Here is a 6,659-nt window from a genome sequence, read left to right as displayed (position 1 = left end):
AGAGGGGCTGCCGAGAGAAGGGGCAGATAAGAGGGGCCTTAGCCCACAGTTGGGTAATGAGTGGGCCTCAGAATATTTGAGAATATTTGAGGTTCAGGGTTGAAATGAGGGGGGTCCTTGATGCTCTCTGATCTCAGTTGCTTTCTTGCAGATGTTTCATGACCCAACTAGGTAACATCATCAGGGGTAGAAGGGAGTGGGGTTTGTGGAGAGGAGGAGGGAGAGGAAGAGGGGGGAAGAGGAGGAGGAAGAAGAAGAGGAGGAGGAGGACCACTGTGGGATCCTTGGTGCTCTCTGATATCAGTTGCTTTCTTGCAGACGTTTCATGACCCAACTAGGTAACATCATCAGAGCTAGAAGGGAGTGGGGTTTGTGGAGAGGAGGAGGAGGAAGAGGAAGAGGGGGAAGAGGAGGAGGAAGAAGAGGAGGAGGAGGAGGACTGTGGGATCCTTGGTGCTCTCTGATCTCAGTTGCTTTCTTGAGACGTTTCATGACCCAGCTAGGTAACTTCATCAGGGCTACTTATAGTCACCAGCATTGATGTTGTTACCTAGTTTGTTGGTGAAACGTCTGCAAGAAAGCAACCGAGCTCAGAGAGCATCGAGGGCTCCCCCATTGCCAAGATTCTGGGTTTCCTCTTTGCCCTACCTGGCAGGTCTGACATCCATCTCCAAAACGTGGATCCAGATCAGAATGGCAAAACTCTGAGAAAGCCATGCCTTCAGCTGAGGCCCACAGGACCTGTTCTTTCCCTCCACAGCATGTGGTGGATGGCAAAGGATTTAAACGTAGTTTGTGAGTCATTCACAGCCTTCTGAATAGTTCTTGGCAGCCGGGGGCAACAATTTTCAGGCCCCGGGGAAGTTGCCCGGCAAGTCCACTAAGAAGTGTAGGCTGCTCCATGAGAAGTTCTCGAGGGAGGGAGGGAGGGAGGGAGGGAAGAAAGAAAGAAAGAAAGAAAGAAAGAAAGAAAGAAAGAAAGAAAGAAAGAAAGAAAGTAGGAAGATGGGAGGGAAGGAGGGAGGGAGGGAGGAAGGATGAGTAAGGAAGGAATGGGAATGGAAAGGAAGGAAGGAAGAAAGTAGGAAGATGGGAGGGAGGGAGGAGGGAGGGAGGAAGGAGAGTAGGAAGATGGGAGGAAGGGAGGAAGGGAGGGTGAATAAGGAAGGAATGGGAATGGAAAGAAAGGGAGGAAGTATAGTAGGAAAATGGGAGGAAGGGAGGGAGGGAAAGAAGGAGGAAGGAAAGTAGGAAGATGTGCAGGAGGGAGGAAGGGAGGCAGGGAAGGAAGGAAGGAAGGAAGGGGAGGGAGGGAGGAAAGTAGGAAGATGGAAAGGAGGGAGGGAGGGAGGGAAGGAAGGAAGGAAGGAGAGGGAGGAAAATAGGAAGATGGGAGGGAAGGAAAAAAAGGAAGGGAAAGGGAGGGTGGGAGGGAGGGAGGAAGGAAGTTGAGAGGATGAAATGTAGAAAAATGGGAAGTAGAGGGGAATGGAAATGGGAAGGAAGGAAGGAAGGAAGGAAGGAAGGAAGGAAGGAAGGAAGGAAGGAAAGAAAACCAAATGGGATTAAAATTCCACTGATTTTTTTTCCCAGCGCATAACCTATGCACAATATTCTTGTGCTGGTTCCTAAGAATCACTGCCAAAATCTGCCAAAATGGAATGGTTCTGTGTTGCAGGCATTTGTTTCCCAAAAGCACTTTCTCTCCCCCCACCCCTGCTTTTAATATGTTTACATTCCTTGACCTATTGGGCCAAATTATTTTCTTCCTTTTTTTGACTCACTTGAGATGCTGGCATCCATGCATGAAAACGCTGCAGCGTTCGGAGCCTTCAGCCTCCTGCCCCAGACTCGTAACTGGAAACGGAGACTCCCCTTCCATGGAATTCTGACTCTTCTGTATTACGCAACGCATTTATTTTTACTGGGGATTATGCAAATCTAATTTTGTTTTTCTTTCATTCTACCTCCAAATATGTGGCCCGTCTGAACCTATTACATTCATCTTCTCTGCTTCTGGGGAACCTTCCACAAACACATTCGTTATTTTGTATTTTAGGTTCTATCCGTCAACTAGAATTTAGAATAACAGAGCTGGAAGGGACCTTGGAGGTCTTCTAGTCCAACCCCCTGCTTAGGCAGGAAACCCTACACCACTTCAGACCAATGGTCGTCCAATCTCTTCTTAAAAACGTCCAGTGTTGGAGCATTTACAACTTCTGAGACAAGTTGTTCTCACTGTCAGGAAATTTCTCCTTAGTTCTAAGTTGCTTCTCTCCTTGATTAGTTTCCACCCATTGCTTCTTTTCCTGTCTTCAGATGCTTTGGAGAATAGCTTGTCCCCCTCCTCTCTGTGGCAGCCCCGCAAATATTGGAAGACTTCTATCATGCCTCCCCTGGTCCTTCTTTTCATTAAACTAGACCTACCCAGTTCCTGCAACCGTTCTCTTCTCTTCTCTTTTCTTCCCTTTCTTCTATTTCTCTTCTATTCTCTTCCCTTCTATTTCTCTTCTCTTTTCTTCTATTTCTCTTCTCTTCTATTTCTCTTCCCTTCTATTTCTCTTTTCTTCCCTTTCTTCTATTTCTCTTCTCTTCTATTTCTCTTCTCTTTCTCTTCTCTTTCTCTTCTCTCTTCTTCCCTTTCTTCTATTTCTCTTCTATTTCTCCACTTCTATTTCTCTTCTATTTCTCTTCCCTTCTATTTCTCTTCTCTTTTCTTCCTTTTCTTCTATTTCTCTTCTCTTCTATTTCTCTTCCCTTCTATTTCTCTTCTCTTTTCTTCCCTTTCTTCTATTTCTCTTCTCTTCTATTTCTCTTCTCTTCTATTTCTCTTCTCTTCCTCCTTTCTCCATTTCCAAGGAGCTTCAAACAAGGCTCCAAGCCACTTTTGCTAATCGCCCAGCTTCCTGCAAATTACCTCCCTCCCCACCTATTCTCAGAAGTGAATTTGACAACTCTTCCCCTCCCCTTCCCTGGTAGCTCGCCAGGATTCGGAGGGGGGGGGGAAAGAACCAGCTCTCCGATGCCCACACCTGGGTCTCGCTTTTGCAGAAAAATGCTACCCTGGCAAAAATAATTCTACTCGGTTTGGGGGATGGGAAGCGGGAGAAGAAAGACAGGAGGAAGGGCAGCTGAGTCAGTAGAATTGACTGGAAATCTCTTTGCACGCTGAGCTAGGTAATAATTGAAGGTTGCTGAAAGGAAGGACCTTGGATATGGGCAAAGGAGGGGTTGGGGGCAGTGGTGAAATCTAATTTCTTTCCCTGCTGGTTCTGTGGGTGTGGCTTGGTGGTGGTGGGTCACGTGACTGGGTGGGCATGACCAACTTTTATTCACTTTTTAAAGCATTTTTTTCCATGGCAGTTCGACCTGAACTGGCAGGAAAAAAATTGCTTTTATTGTAAATATGTTTTATTTTCATTTTTCATTTTCATTTCATACGGTCACATATATACTGTGCATAACCGGGGCCATATAACATTGAACAATAAACACAGCCATCCTTGTCAAAAATACTCCCCAAAATACAAACCCAATATACCACTTCATGAAGTGGTAAAAAATTGCTTTTAAAAGCCTGAAAAAAAGCTTCCGACGATTGTGCGGCTCACAGCTTATCCGCACGATCCTTGGAAGCTTTTTTTCTTTTTAATTACCGGTTTGCAGAACCAAAGACAATCGTCCCTACGGTTTCAGCCGAACTGGGAGGATTTCACCCCTGGTTGGGGGCCTTCAGAGCAATCCCCACCTCTTTCTGTTCTACCTCCACTAGACCGATTAGATCCCACAGACTAGGCCTCCTCCGAATTCCATCCGCCGGCCAGTGTCGACTGGCGACTACTCGGAGGAGAGCCTTCTCTGTGGCTGCTCCGACCCTCTGGAACGAGCTCCCCGTGGAGATTCGAACCCTCACCACCCTCCAGGCCTTCCGCAAAGCCCTTAAAACCTGGCTGCTCCGACAGGCCTGGGGCTAAAGAACTGTTGCCCCCGGCTTGAATTGGTATGACTGTTGTGTTTTAATTATGCATTGTTTTTTGTGTTGTTTTTAACCTTCCCTGGTGAGTTGTGAGCCGCCCTGAGTCCCCTTCGGGGAAAAGGGCAGCATATAAATAAAATCAACATACAACAACATTCTCCAGCCACTTATCTGCCCCCAGATATATCCCCCAAATATCCCACATTACAAAAAAAAAGTTGGTGTTGAGAGTTTGGGGAAAAAGTGCAGAGAAGAGCAACTAAGATGAGGATTAAAGGCCTGGAGAGTAAAACCTACGAAGATCGGTTGCAGGATTTGAGTTTGACTAGTCTATAGAAAAGAAGGGCTAGGGGAGACATGACAGCAGTATTTCAGTATTTGGGGGAGGGTCTGCCACAAAGAGGAGGAGGTCAACTTATTTTCCAAAGTGTCAGAAGGCAAGACAAGAAGCAACAAGATGGGAACTAACCAAGGAAGGAAGCAACTTGGAATTAAGGAGAAACTTCCTAGCAGTGAGGACAATTAACCAGTGGAACAGCTTGCCACAAGGAGTTGTAGGTGCTTCATTTCACCTAAATGAAATGGTATGGAGTCTCCTGCTGGAGCAAGGGGCTGGACTAGAAGACCTCCAGTGTCCCTCTCCAGCTCTATTCTGATTAATTGATTGGAAGATCTCTACCCAGGTCTACACCGACCTCTGTTCAAGATTCCCACAGTCACTGGTTGGCCTTCACACCCTTCACACACCCTTCAGGGATTGCAAATCCATCGCCCTCAGTCAGCATGTCTGTCAGGAAGGCTGACTGGGAATGATGGGAGTGGTAGTCCAATATATTCTGAGCGCGGCCCAAATCTTTGTGGGCGAGGTTTGGGAGATCGCAAATGGTCCAGAAAAGTTAATTTCCAACACTCTTGCTCTTCTCTTCAAACAAAGATTACATTAATCAAGGTTTGGTCCATGATTGGGGCACCCAAAGTCCCAAAGAAGACCATCTTCAGGAAAGCTGTTAAAACCTGGCTCTTCCGGCAGGCCTGGGGCTGTTGACCGCATTGTTAAGGTCCAGCCCCGATTAGAACGAATGTGTGTCTTTTTTTAAATTTCCTTTTCTTTTTTTCTCTTTCTTCTTTTGTAAGCCGCCCGGAGTCCTTCAGGATTGGGCGGCATATAAATTTTAACAATCAATCAATCAATCAATCAATCAATCAATCAATCAATCTATAAGAACTGACTACCAGTCAGAAGACATGGTGAAAACTCCTTAATTGCACAACACATGGACAGATTTTACCGTAGTTTCAATTTGGAAACTCGGAGCACCTTACACAAGCCAAATCACAAACGTTCAGAGAATATTCCCGGAAGACTCACCCTCAGGAAAAAAAGAAGCCATCAACAAGCACATAGAGGTGAACAACATCTACATATCGTTGAAAAGAGAAAACCAAAAGGCCAAAAGAAAGCAAAAAGACCAAAACACCCCCTCACCAATAACCAACACAAAAATAAAGAGACAACACCAAGAACTCTAGACCAGTGTTTCTCAACCTTGGCAACTTGAGGATGTCTGGACTTCAACTCCCAGAATGCCCCAGCCAGCGAATGCTGGCTGGGGCATTCTGGGAGTTGAAGTCCGGACATCTTCAAGTTGCCAAGGTTGAGAAACACTGCTCTAGACCAAGAACCAAGCTGTAACCATCCCAACTAAAGGAACTATCAACCGAGACAAACAATCAAACAGTAAACAACAGACTAATCAAGGCACTAGCAAGAAGCAACCAAAACTCCCACTAAGGCTGACAAGCTGCTTGTGTGTAAACACAGAGAGCAAATGCCACTCCCTTCTAGTGCTGATGATGTTACCTAATTGGGTAACGCAACATCTGCAAGAAAACAGCCGAGCTCTGAGAACACCAAGGATGTCGTAGAAACAGAAACGCAGATAAGCAGGGATTAACACCAGACAATTAAAGGTAAAGGTTTCCATCGCACATATGTGCTAGTCGTTCCCGACTCTAGGGGGCGGTGCTCATCTCCGTTTCAAAGTCGAAGAGCCAAGCGCTGTCTAAAGACGTCTCCATCAGAGACGTCTTCAGAGATGTCATTATGGACACTCTGCGCCTGTGCGGTAACAAAGGTAAAAGAAAACTAGGGAAAGGAGAGGAGGAAGGAAGGAAGGAGAGAAGAAAGAGAAGAAAGGGGGGAAGGAAGGAGGGAAGGAAGGAGGGAAGGAAAGAGGGAGGGAAGCAAGGAGGGAAGGAAGGAGGGAAGGAAAGAGGGAGGGAAGCAAGGAGGGAAGGAAGGAGGGAAGGAAGGAGAGAAGGAGAGAAGAAAGGAGGGAAGGGAATGTAGGAGAGAAGGAAGGGGGGAAGGAAGGAGGAAAGGAAGGGGGAAAGGAAGGAGAGGAGGAGGGAAGAAAGGAGGGAAGGAAGAAGGGAAGGAAGCAGGGAAGGAGGAGGGAAGGAGAGAAGGAGAGAAGAAAGGGGGGAGGGAAGGGGGAAGGAGGGAGGGAAGGAAGGAGGGAAGGAAGGAGAGTAGGAGAGAAGAAAGGAGGGAAGGAAGGAGGGAATGTAGGAGAGAAGGAAGGGGGGAAGGAAGGAGGAAAGGAAGGGGGAAAGGAAGGAGAGGAGGAGGGAAGAAAGGAGGGAAGCAGGGAAGGAGGAGGGAAGGAGTGAAGAAAGGGGG

General features: G+C 46.8%; 2 protein-coding genes across 2 annotated transcripts in view; both read right to left on the bottom strand.

The window, feature by feature from the left end:
- THY1 (Thy-1 cell surface antigen) overlaps positions 1–6,659 on the bottom strand; it is a 97,693-nt gene that overhangs the window by 71,815 nt on the left and 19,219 nt on the right. The gene's annotated exons all lie outside the window — the stretch shown is intronic.
- The window catches only part of USP2 (ubiquitin specific peptidase 2), a gene marked incomplete at its 3' end in the record, with an annotated part of 58,115 nt that overhangs the window by 50,262 nt on the left and 1,194 nt on the right, over positions 1–6,659 (bottom strand).

This window comes from Thamnophis sirtalis, unplaced genomic scaffold (genome assembly GCF_051295495.1).
Source record: "Thamnophis sirtalis isolate CommonGarterSnake01/CBP01778 unplaced genomic scaffold, rThaSir2_p1.2 scaffold_2, whole genome shotgun sequence".
Classification (NCBI taxonomy): domain Eukaryota; kingdom Metazoa; phylum Chordata; class Lepidosauria; order Squamata; family Natricidae; genus Thamnophis; species Thamnophis sirtalis.
Note: the sequence above shows the minus strand (reverse complement) of the source record. Positions and strands in the feature narration are given on the sequence as shown.